At 37.2% G+C, this 12,745-nt stretch overlaps 1 pseudogene across 1 annotated transcript; it reads right to left on the bottom strand.

Moving 5' to 3' along the window:
* Positions 1-8,514: 8,514 nt before the first annotated feature.
* Positions 8,515-11,767, bottom strand: LOC143582068 (uncharacterized; annotated as a pseudogene). The gene is made up of 5 exons (XR_013143919.1): positions 11,517-11,767; positions 10,222-10,416; positions 9,821-9,938; positions 9,427-9,539; positions 8,515-8,842 (listed from the first exon to the last, which is right to left on the bottom strand). The product of XR_013143919.1 is annotated as an uncharacterized LOC143582068 (transcript).
* Positions 11,768-12,745: the final 978 nt, after the last annotated feature.

Below are 12,745 nucleotides of genomic sequence, written 5' to 3'. Positions count from 1 at the left end.
AGAGTTGCCAAGAACTGAACAAGCTCTTGGGACTTCCACATCTCAGGGGGAGTCAACAAGTACAGCGGGCGGTACAGGTGATGAGGTGGTGGTCGTGGATGTTGAGGAGATGGATGATGAGTTTATAGGTGATGATGATGTATTACCGGTTGAAGAGATAGAGAAGATTGGTGCAGAGATTGTTATTGATAATGATATTGAAGAGGGAGAGATAGTAGAGGAGAATATTGAGCATGAGATTCCGGATGTTGATAAGGCAGATATGAGTAAAGATATGGGAAGTGATGAGACGGAATGGGAAGAGCAGCCAAGATGGAAAGAAGGCTACGCTCAATGGTTTGTAAAAACGAAGAAACCGGCGGTCCCTACTATGTTCAAGAAGAGTTACAACATTAGATGTTATGCTGAATCGAGAAAGGGGATTATATGCTGGATATATGATGAGCAGTTGAGGCTCTTTGTGATTAAAAGGTATGATGGTGTTCGGTACTTCAAAAGGCTGTTGAGATCGTTGAATACATTGCCAGAGTGTGAAGTGAAAGACTTAGCCAGATTGGGGTTAATAAACAGGAGTGATGATAATATGGCTAGAGTCATTGGGAAGATTGTTTGGAAGGAAAGTATAAAAGAGAAGAAGTTCGAGCTGTTGAAACCACAAAAGGGAAAACTTATTGAAGACAAAGATAGAGGATTGAGAACAGATGGCAAGCCTTGGATGATTATGAAGTATAACCCGATCCGGTGTTTAAAAGAAGTGCCGATGAAACAAATGCCCAAGGATGTGCTGAAAGATCTGAAGTGGTGGTATGTAGATTGTGAAACAGCTGAGGCAGTAATGGAGGACGAAGATGAACAAGAGCTGCTGAGAGTGTATGATCCAATGCATCTAGTGAACTTGTCTCAAGCTGATCTGCAGGTGCTGAACGAGAAGAAGATATTTTATATTCCTGCTTGGAAAGACGAAGCGAAGAAATATCAAAGAATAGTATCGGTTTGTGTACGAGAAGGAGTTCATGCTTAAAGATGAAGATGCAAGATTGTTGAGATTACAAGACACGTGTTTGAAGATAAAGATATGAAGCTACTGCCAAGGGGGAGTCTGTTGGTGCATGATGTCAGTAGTTCAGTATATAGTGTCTGTAATCGAGTTAGTTAGATTTGTGTTTTGGATGTAAGCGAAGTTCTCACAAGTTCGCTGATATAGGCGAACTTGTGGAACAAGCGAAGTTAGGAACAACTTCGCCTGAACATGCCAGGCGAAGTTGTCGACTGTTAAATACTTTAGGTTACGGCTTAGAAGTTAACAAGTTAGAATTGATTGTACGAGTCAGTTTACGAGGAGTGTAATCGGTGATTGATATCACGTGTTTCCAGTTGCAATACAACGTGTCTTTGTTTATTGTAACGTGTGTTTAATCGTGTTAACGTATATCGTCTTCTACGCTCGTAACGTCTTACGTAGGGATTCCGCACCTACGTAGAACGAGATATTCCGTGTAGATCCGGCTGGGAACCTACACATTTATTCTTTTTACTACATTATATTATCTTAAAAGTCTTCTAGTCTTTGATGAATTTTATAAACTGAATACCCAAAATGTCATCCTCTTCTATTTGCAATGGAAGGTTTAATAAGCTCCTTAGTAAGCTTTCATCCAGCATAGACACATCTTTAAGATATACCCTTTAAGTACCAAAATCAAACTCCAAAGTTACATAGGAGTTTAAGTTTTCTCTATTTAATAACTTTGGAACATGACTGGCTTTGGTCTGCCGCTAAAGAAATTGCCAGTGTTGACAAAGAAGACGAAGAAGATAACAAATTGATATCGTATTTAAAGCCCATCTTGGCATCTCTGTGAATGTCCTTGATGGCTTGAAGTCCTTCTTCTTCTTCTTCTTCTTCTTCTTCTTCTTACATATAATGCCAAGTTTCTTCAATTACTCCCTTCTTGTGCAAAACTTGGAATTAGAGTAGTAGTTTGAGTAGATCTTTGCCTTTTAGAGAGCTTGATTGTAGTTAAAGCTTTTGGTTCAGGGAATTTGCTTGGGTTCTTCTTTCTTTCTTATACAAGATCCTTGTAAGCAACCTTCAGCTTATTAATGCTCCATCTAGTAGTCTCTCTTCTTGAGTGAAAATTAGCCTCAACTAATTCAGTCTTGATATTTAGGATTTCTCTTGCATTTTCTTCAGAAATCCTTGCCTTTGCAACCTCCCAATCAAATCCAGGATGATCCTGAATAGGGTCTTATTCATTGTGTTTTTCTACTCTACCACATTCAGCTTGTAATTCTTCATAAGTCTAACCTCTGAATTTGTAGAGAGACACCTTGTACTTAGCATGCTCTTTTATCTGTAAAAGAGTTGTCTTTTTGGCTTCCATCATTACCTGCTTATCAAGTATTGGTCTTTCTGAAACAACCAGACTTCTATCATAAGCCTGTTGTTCAAGATCTCTTGTCTCTAGAAGCTTTTTTTGATACAATCTTGCAACTTCTTCATCAGACGTGAACTGTGCTGCTTCTGCCAAAGCCCTTGCTGCCTCTCTCTCTTTCCTGATGAGTAATTAATTCTTTAACATTATTAGGCTTGAAGTTTTTAGCAGGAGAATATGGTGGAGAGTGTAAACCCAGTCTTCTTCTTTTAAAAATACTGTCATAAGCCTTTTGTTGACTAGGCTTCGACTTCAATATTTCAACTACTTTTGGAATAGTAGTTGGTTCCTGTGTTACCTTGAGTGCATCAATAGTCTCTAAAAATATGGTTGGTTCTTGTAGAGCACTAATAGTTTGTTGTGCAGCAGCATCATCAACAGTTTTTGAAACAGTTGTTCTCTAATCAATTGTTGGTGTAACAACTGACTGACCATTGGCAGTTTGATGAATTGCTGGTAATTCTTCATGTTCATCAGTAGTTTGGGAAACTACTAGTCTTTATTTTGTTTTTCCACCCTTTCTTCCACCTTTAGACATAGATTTTAGCCTTTTTGATTTTGATGATTCAGTTTCATCAGGATTTTCTCTTCAATCTTTAACTAAGGCCTTCTACTTAATGTCTCTTTCTTTTCTAAGCATCTCCTTCAATCTAGTAGCTTCTTATGCAGCTTCGTTTGCTGTATCATCAGGTTTCTTTTCAACTTCTTTCCTTGAGGTATCAAGGATGTTCTCCCCTTTTTTTTTTGACATCAGCAACAACATCAGCTTGCTCTGGAAAGCATGGAGTAGGAGCCAGGAGGAGCAATCCATGAAATTGCAACCAGTTGATTCTTTTGATTTACCATCTTCTTTCCTAACTCACTTGCACGAGTGTTTAAAGAGTTTATTAGAATGGTGGTATCAATATTAACCTTAGTTTGAAAGATTTGGAATTGTAAGTAGATAAAGGATTTTAGCTCAACATACTCTAATGTAGAGGCGGTTATACCCTCTTGTATGCTTGAGCTTTGAGTGGCTGGTGGCTTTTGAGTTACTAAATGGTGGATGCAGTTTTGAAATTCATTTCGGATGGAGGCCAACAATTAGGTATTATCTTGGGGTTGTTGGACTTGAGTTTGAGTCATTTCGGTGATGAGCTCCTTCATCTTCATGACCTCAGAGCTTAAACTTTGAACTTTTTCTCTGAATTCTTGGATGATTTTAGCATCAACTAACTTAATAGTCTCATCTGTTGTCCTGCTATTAGTAGTTTTACCTACATTAGTAATTTTATCTGCAACAAATCAGGATTTTCATTTTGATATTGTATAGATGAACCTTTTTCTTGGTAACGGGGATTTCCAACTGTTGTTGATATAAAAATATCATCATTTGTTGCAGGGATAGGAGTGTTAGTGCCTAAACTACTGTCCAACTGAGAAACAATTGTTTCAATAGTTGTAGTAGTTGCTCGTAATCCCATATTCAGTTCACCTGTATTGAAAGGGATATCAACCTCCTCTTGCTCGGGGTTAGTAATACATATCTCATCATTAATAGCTTGGGTTGTGGTTTGTCTTTCAGGTGATTTGGTAAATAAATGATTGCTTTCAGTGAGGTGAGATACTTCGATAATTACTTGAGCAACTTCTTCAGTTGTAATGATATCATGATCCAAAGGGGGGGGGGGTGAAAGAGAAGTAGCCCTAGGAGAGGGTCTTGGAGTTGGAGTGCTAATCAGCCATTCAACCCTGGGAGAGTGATGCAGGAGCATCCGGTCCATTAATTCGGCCCGGCCCGGCCCAAACGTTTATTTTTATTTATAAATAAAGTTGTTAGGTCTTTAGTTTCATTAGTTTTTTTGATTAAGTTTTATATAATAAGAACATTGTTCTTTGAACCTTTGGTTCGTTTATTCGTCTTTGTTAATCATGAGTGTCATGAGCCATTTGAATGCTTCCGTTTCCGCATCATTTGGTATCAGAGCTTTTGGTTCTCAAATGGCTCAACGTGGAGGTAAATACTTGTCTGTTCGTCAATTCGCCGACAGAGGCAACAACACGAGTGTTTTCTATTTGCGTGCTCGTGAAGAAGATCGACGTCCTACTCGCAGATTCGCCGATCGAGGTAGCGGTGGAGTCTATTCTGACCCACGGGGTCATAAGATAATCAAACGTCTCCGGAAGCGAGTCCGAGATATGGAAATACAACAACAGATCATGCAGCTCCAACAAAGGATCCGAGATCTTGAATCATCATCAACATGGAAGGAAACGGAACCGGAAACACCCGTCGTGGACGAGTTAACCGATCCTCCCAGTGGTGATACTATCTATAAATCTTTGCCCGTGTATGACGATTACCGAGATGAGGATTGGTATTCTTGGATGTATGGTGAATCTTTGGATCGGAAGATGACGGAATACACGAAAACATATGCCCTTTTTTGATGAAATACTAAGGGGTGCATCGGCCAATAATGGTGTTGTAATTAATATTTCAGACGATGTGGTTGCTACGTGTGGTTCTCGGGTGGCTGCGGGTGGCGTTGGATCGGTTGTGGTTGATGGTCAAAACCCGAGGAACAAGGAAGGTCAGTCGGGTATTTTGATAAGTCAAAACAATTTGAATTTTAAATATAGTGTTATTCACATTGAAGATAGGGATGAAGGTGATCACACTTTTGTGTATGATGATGGTGGTGGAGGTCCTATTAATTCAGAAACTGACGAATTTAACGGGTCAATTGAACTTAATAGTTTGAATAATGACAAGGAAGGTGAAAAAATCTTAAAAATAAACCATGTTAGTGGGGAGGTTGTAGGTCTCATTAATTGTGGAATTAAATTCAATACTCTAGGCATGCATAGTGATATAACTTCAAGGCATTTGAACGGTTTCAATGCATTAAAAGAAGATGGAACATATTATCTGTCACAGGTCGTGATGCCGTTGAATAATAAGCGAGTTGATGTTTCTTTTGACCCAGGCGGCTTCGGTCCAAAAACAAAACTCGAGGACGAGTTTTTCGAAGATGGAGAGTATGATGCAGGAGCATCCGGTCCATTAAGTCGGCCCGGCCCAGCCCGGCCCAAACGTTTATTTTTATTTATAAATAAAGTTGTTAGGTCTTTAGTTTCATTAGTTTTTTTGATTAAGTTTGATATAATAAGAACATTGTTCTTTGAACCTTTGGTTCGTTTATTCGTCTTTGTTAATCATGAGTGTCATGAGCCATTTGAATGCTTCGTTTTCCGCATTAGAGAGGGTCTTGGAGTTGGAGTGCTAATCAGCCATTCAACCCTGGGAGAGGGGCTTTTGCTTAAAACAGCTTCCTTTTGTGAGGAAGACTAAGGAGTTAGCTAGGGTGGAGGTGTAACATGTTGTGAGTAAGTAACAACAGTTAATTTTCTTTGTGGTCATTGTGTTGCCATAGGTGATTCAGGTACCTCATGTTCCTGAACTACCATTTTGGGTTTCCTTTTGGATTTGGCTTTTGAAGTTTTCTTTAATATTTTCTTTGTAGTGTTAGATGTGGGATTCAAAGTGCTAGGTTGAGCACTTTAATCATCTTGAGCAATGGGCTCTGTTTCTGTAACTTTTTTTGCCGGAGCATCTACAGTTTCAAAAGGTTCCTCCTCATCAACCAATGTTAATGATTTAAAATCCTGCATTCTCGTAAAGATCTCATTGCTGAGACTTAAACTTTGAACAGGTGATCCTTGGATCAATCTGAGTTTGGTAATACCTTCATAAGGTATACCATCATAAACCTAGGAAACATTAAAAATGGTTTTCCTATTGTTGCTACATTGCTTTTACATTATTAACAAGACATTAAAAAGTGATTCTGAAAAGCAGTAATTTTCACCTATTAGAAAAGAATACACCAAATATTTAACATTAAATGATAATTCTTTCCAACCAGTGGTTTTCGCATGACATACACTGAAGTAAAGTATGAAAAGGAACTTCATTGGATAGTGAAAAAAGTTTTTGAAAAGTGTAGCCTATTTGGTAGAACCCAAATAGCCCCTCTCAATGTGTTCAGACTTCAGTGTCTATGCAGCAATTTTAGAAGGAAAATCATTATCATTCAACTCCAAATGTTGACAAAGGAATGAAGATGACACAAATACCTCTGTCTGACCTACATTTGTTTTGATAAAATACGGCGTCTTATTATCCTTAACATATTGAATGGAATCATTCTTCTGAAACTCATTGAGAGTTTGTGGATAAAGATCAAGATCAATCGTTAAAAGGTTATAAAATCGTTAAAAGGTTGCACTTTTTAGGGCTATCTTTCGGATATTTTTAAGGTATTTTTCGGGAATACATCGGGTATTTGAAATACCCGGTTTCGCGTATTGAAAAGACCCGGTTCCGGGTATGGAACCAGTTCGGGTTATACTACCGAAATGCATACCCTATCCGTACTCTATGGATAGGGTCGGGTACAGGTTCGGGTATTTAAAAAACGGTTCCAGGTTTTTAGTTCGGGTCCAGTTTCAGATTCAGGCTTTTTTGCGCACCTCTGTAAAGGGGTGTTAAATTACATATTCTTGTCAATTTTATAATCCTTATTATATGTGATTATGATTATTTTTCTTCTCATTTTCATGTTGGGCCATTAATCCTGTTGTGGGCTTATGGATCCAACAACCAACCCATTCCCTAGTCCCTACTACATAATTATGGACCCAAAAGAACGTTTAACCATGACATCCCATGCATCTCACCAGATTGGAAACTCCGACTCTTCTACGGAAGCTCCGACGTAATGTGTAGAAGGTTCGCATGTTCAACGTCTACTCTGTTCTCCTTCTCCCCACGGCTATTTATTCATCATCTCCGCCAAGGATTGAGTATGGAAGAACAAATTCACAAATAAACATTCTTGCTTGTTTATGACTTATTTCTAAAGTTTTAAACCCGTACAAATCATCTCCATGTTGTAGGTGATTTGTGTTATAGTGATTTCATATTTTGTTCTACTATTCTTGTATTGATCAATTTACCACTCTTCAAATCTTCGATTTCTATGTAATCATCTTCAAGTCACCGGGTCAGGTCCGGAACTAGGTGTTTTGTGCAGCTCTACCATTTCTTCTTGGACAATGTAATTGCCATTCGCCCATTCCTAGGATTGAATAATATCTTTTAAGCATTAGGCTTGCGGATTAGATATATCTGAAGCAATAAGTCAAAAATACCATTTGCTATTAAGTCAAAAATTGACATGTATTTATGTATCCACAATCAGACCGGGATTACATGCATATTGATACGAACCCATGTTCCTGTCAAATAGACGTGCTGCAGGTTAAGAGTAGAAGTTAGGAATGTATATATATATATATATATATATAGTCACTTTTCCCGTTAGGTTTGCATGTTTTTCTTGTTATTCTCCAAATAAAGTGCATCCAATGTAGCCTAGGATTTCTATTTAAGCATTTGTACTTCAATTAAAAAAGGACATACAAGAAGATTTGAGTACTAGTTTTTTTACGTTTAAATTCATCCCTCCAACTCTCCAAGGGTCATCTTCTTCAACTATATTCTTTTGAGCTTGATCCACTTAACGGATCCTTATCACATATCATAATAAATACAGAAAATTATGACAGACACCAAAAACTAGATAGCAAATGTTCAACAGAAATGAATAGGTACTAGGGTAGTTTGGCTTATAACTGCCCACGAACAAGATGATATATACTAGTGTTGCATACGGACATGTAACAAATCATCAATACGGGTGATGACTCTGAACATGACACTTCAATAGAGGCTTCAAGTAATCCGTCGACATGTCTACTTACTTATACAAGTCGACCTTCCAACCCATTTATTCAAACAAAGCGACACACCAACCCACCTTGTTACCACTATACAACTTGATTGCAATTAGTCAAAATAGATAAATTGGTCAAGCAAGTCATTTTCATGTTACGCTATATAAAATACTTTTGGGTTAGAGCTGATTTTAATGACACGAGTAAATAAGTATGTCATGTTCATGTTAAAAAATTCAATATTTCATGTTGCCAATGACAAAAACTGTCAATCACACGAATGACTACTCATGTTAATTTCAACACCCTTTTGTCCCAATATTCCTACAACTTACATGCATCATCGTCACATGTTAGTACATTATCAAGCCGAGTGACCATTTTCTAATGCGAATTTGATGCCATTCTTTCACAGAACTTTACATCATCGTACCGGCTAATGACTCCTAAATAATACTAGCATGGGATCTTAACTTAAATATGATCAGATATTTAAGTGAATCTTCTCTCTCTTTTTTCTTTCAAATTTTCTATCGCAAATGCACTGAAAGAAACCATGAAAAAGCGTAAAAGTTCGGTTATCAATGATTTCTGTTACATGAGATGTGCCCAAAGGAATCAGCAGCCTGATTAAACAAGGAATGAATGAGAGGCCATAAGATCCATTACTTATATTAGTTATATGAATGAGCCGATATGGGTTATGTTTGACCTATAATGGGTCAGGTGCTAACTAGAAGGTAGAGTTAATTACACGGATGCCCAGGTGGTTTTCCCATACTACATGTTTATTCCCACTTTTTCAGAGTTACACTCTTAAGTCCTACTCTTCACTTAAACATAAGACGGATGGTCCCTGGAGCGGGTGGAACTAAACGTTTCTTTTAAATTTTAATAAAGAAGACCAAAATAACCTTAATGTAAAAAAACTAAAATAAAATAGGCTTTATGAGACCCCCATTTTACTATTTCAAAAATGTAAAACGGACAAAGCACATGGATCATCCGTTTAATTAACTCAAAAGGGAAATACGTCAATTATGCTAACAACACACATAACCTTCTATATCTTTTTATACAAATAACTAGACATGGTTTTTGTAGGCATGTGTATCACATGCATTATCTATAAAACAAAATTTGACCAAAAAGTGACCAGACCGAACAAAAAACGTATATAAACTGCTTTAAGACGAGCTTCACATTGTACCTGATCATTGCCAGATTTGGGAACTGCGTATGTACTCTTCCTCTTCTTGCTACAAGCTGTGTTCATTATTTCCACCCTAGATTCTTCTTCAACAAAATTTTGGTCTATCACCTCTGCAATGTTAATGATTATGACAAAAGTACAAATTAGTAATTCAAATATTGTCTCACATGATCATGAATGTGATGACATAAGTGCATAACTGGGCTAACATCTAGACCCTTTAGGGCGCTAATCACAGCGTTGGCCCATTGGGCCTGGACCAGCCCACTTCAAATAGCCTATGGGGATTAACATCATGTATGTTTCATAAATGTTACCCAAATTACAAAGACTAGTTAAAAAAAGCAAAGAGCATGCACGCATTTCTCTTGCTTTTACATAATAAAAGCACCTGTGTTACTACAACTTGCTGATGACGGTTTTTCTTCTGTAGCTCCTTGTTCATTTCCATTTATAAAATGTTGGATCCACGGATTACTTGACCAAAGCCCATTCTGTAAAACCTGAAACTGAAATATATAAGATGTCAGAAAATCTATCTCAAGTAGGAAAAAATACCCAAAAGAGAAGACGAGAGAAAATTGCACATAAACGGAATGTAGTGTCAAAATTAACGTTTAACGAGCAGTATTATAAGTTTATAATCAAAGAAGGAATCCGGTACCACTTTAGTGTATAAATCTTGTTTATCATAAACTTATACTTTTGTGCACTAATTCATTAAATTCTTCCACAAATATGAATTTGAACGAATGGACATTCGGTTTGTATGCACTTTGCTATATTTCAAACCTGGCCAGAAGGGCAATTGTTGTTGGCATAAATTCCCCTAGATGATGTCGAATCTGAAGAGCACTCGTTTTCAATTTTCCAATTTTGCGTATCCAAAGAATTATATAACTGGTCAACGAAAGAAGCTTCCATTGACTTTAGGTATAAACTATGTTTTTCATTCGTCCATCCTGATGATCCTCCTTTTCGCAAATCCTGAGGTGACAACTGCTTAAAAAGTATGAAAACTAAGTATAGAATTCACGCAGCGTAAGGTTAAATATATATGACTCTAAAAAGTTGGTCAACAAGAATATCTAAATAGCAAAAGTGGAACATGACTGAGAAAAACATGTCGATAACAAATGCTACATACCAATGCATTTAGATTTTGGCCTAACGACTCCCATGTGTTTCTAAACATTTTAATTACACATTTAATTATTTTCTTGTTTATTCTACACACCATTTGCCCGTGTTCCTAATTCTTTGTCCATATCTAATACTTAATGGTGTCTAAAAAAAGGTTTTGGTACAATTTCATGAACGGTATAGCCTTGAATATTGTTTAAGCCCTCAGTTCATTCCATCTCAATCAAACTTACAATAATTAATTAAATAATGGTGAAAACATGACACAAAATAGAAAAATGATCTCGGGCGGTCGAGAAACGAATTTTTAAGACCCTGCGTAGTGGAGCGCTTTCCCCAACCAAAAAGCCCCCATAGCGCCGGGAAACACCCCCACACACACACACACCCCGGGGCTTTGGAGGGAGGAGGAGCACTTCCCACAAAGCACCGGTGGGGGGGAGAAGAGGTTGATGGTGATTGGTTGCTTTATTTGTTTTTTTAAATATAAAAATAATAATGATGCAATGACTTGAAGGGCTCCATCCACTATACCTATTTTAGCAAAAAAACCCAAACGGTGACGTCGCGTCACATGGCGCAAAACGCACCCATAGGGGCTTCATCCACTACACATAGTCTAACAATTTACAACAAAGACTTTCATCATATATAAGCGAACAATCACAAGATTCTGTTGAAATTGCAAGTATTCGTGCTGCGTGCATACAATATTTGTTGCTGGTTATAACTTATAATTGTAGTTTCAAATAATACTTCACAACTCAAAAAATTAAACCCTTAAATCCATCAAAAAATCAGATACGAATTCCAACTAGTTGGATTAAAATCAAGAAAATGTTCACTGAAATTGATGGACCACAAGTTCCTACAACATATTAAAAAAAATAATCTTTATAAATCTTTATGAACATAGAATTAACTAAAAAAAAACCCTGACTTACGGTAAATGAAGTCTCCTCCTGGTCCACAATGTCAGTCAAACCACCGTCGTTGCCGGTGGCCTCCGGCGCCGGCGGAATAAGCGTGTGCTCCATATCACAATAATAATAATAATAATAATAATAATAATAATAATGGGTTACAGTTGGCAAAGAGAGGTGAAAACGAGCGTTGTGGAATTTGAGTTTGGTGGGGAAGTGCCAGATGTCGTATGGTTTCCACATGGTACGATGCCACGTAAGTACAAGTTCATGCTTTGAGTGATATTTTTTATTCGCAGATGATCTTTATTTGTACGGTGTAGATATTTTTGTTGCTTCTCAAAAAATCAACCGCTTGTACTTTAATTTATGGCAAAATCCTCTAATTAACTTATACTATGGTTTTTATAAATAGCCCAAGATTAAATAAAATATTTAAAATAATTAAAAAGATTATGTTGAATTCAACTAAAACCATTTCTGATTCGATTGGAATTTTTGGACCTTTTAAATTGCGCCACATGTAAACGTTTTTTAAATTTTGAATTCTTCATCTTTAACCTCTCAAACCTTAGCCAACCTCCATCTCCATCTTTTTTATTTCTTCGTAAAATCAAGCAAATCAATAGTGCAAATCGATTAGTTTTTCGAGAAGAACACAACCATAGTGTTCAATTTCACTCTAGAACTCAAAATAAAAAACCCATCGAATTGAAAAAACAAGGGTTCGTCGGACAAATTAAACAGTCGGATCCGACGAAGAATGAACTGAACCATCGGATCCGACTGTCCTTTCCTCCGACGGTTCTTCCAACTAATCGATCGGCCAAAACCTTAAAACGTCTGATCCGATGGAACATCTGGAAACATAGCGCGTCGTGATTGGTTTAAAATTCAGTCGGATCAGTTAGTGTTTTGGTCAGATCCGACCAAAGAAATGACTGGTTTTAGAATTTGTTTTGGTCTTGGCTAGAATCGAAAACCTTGGTCAAATATGACTATCGAGGATTTTCCCTTAATTTATTCATTCGTGTTATGATGTCTATTGTGGGAACTTGGTTGGAAGCTTCATTTACGTAAGTGGCCCATATACACACTTTTTTCTCACTTTTTAATAAAAAAATTGGTTTGTATTTCTATTGGTGATCTCATGAGAACGAGAAGGTTGTAACACTATACAGGAGTTAAGAAAATGATAAAATCCTTTTTAGTTCACAATTGGGTAACCTAGGTTACAACTCCCTAATTCA

This window comes from Bidens hawaiensis, unplaced genomic scaffold (assembly GCF_021521415.1).
Source record: "Bidens hawaiensis isolate Kalapana, Puna unplaced genomic scaffold, B.hawaiensis_p1.1 tig00031430_1, whole genome shotgun sequence".
NCBI lineage: Eukaryota > Viridiplantae > Streptophyta > Magnoliopsida > Asterales > Asteraceae > Bidens > Bidens hawaiensis.
Note: the sequence above shows the minus strand (reverse complement) of the source record. Positions and strands in the feature narration are given on the sequence as shown.